Source organism: Penaeus monodon, chromosome 23 (assembly GCF_015228065.2).
Source record: "Penaeus monodon isolate SGIC_2016 chromosome 23, NSTDA_Pmon_1, whole genome shotgun sequence".
NCBI classification, from domain to species: Eukaryota; Metazoa; Arthropoda; class Malacostraca; order Decapoda; family Penaeidae; genus Penaeus; species Penaeus monodon.
Window position 1 is genome coordinate 37,369,769 of NC_051408.1, and position 326 is coordinate 37,370,094.

The following is a 326-nucleotide window of genomic DNA, read 5'->3' on the forward strand; positions in this document are numbered from 1 at the left end:
CATAAAGCACAAGCATATATATGGAAATCAACCAAACTGAATAATGAGTGAGTACTTCTGCATGTAATTCACTGCCATGACTGTCACAAGATGCATCGAAGCTCCAGTGTGACTCTGACACTATTCTGAGCTTGCACTGTACCAGCTGCCTCTACCAGCTAAGCTTGCCTGCTTATACTTTACCTATGTTCTACCTTGCATGTGGTAGAGTATCTTTCATTAAGAATTGCAAGTCTTTTAACATCAGAAAAAAGTTTAACAACCTTTGGTAGAGAAATATTATTTATATTTGATAACATGTACACAGTATTATCATGAGCAAAATT

General features: G+C 36.2%; 1 protein-coding gene across 1 annotated transcript in view; it reads right to left on the reverse strand.

The window, feature by feature from the left end:
* LOC119588233 (zinc finger protein ubi-d4 B-like) overlaps positions 1–326 on the reverse strand; it is a gene marked incomplete in the record, with an annotated part of 40,143 nt that overhangs the window by 16,861 nt on the left and 22,956 nt on the right.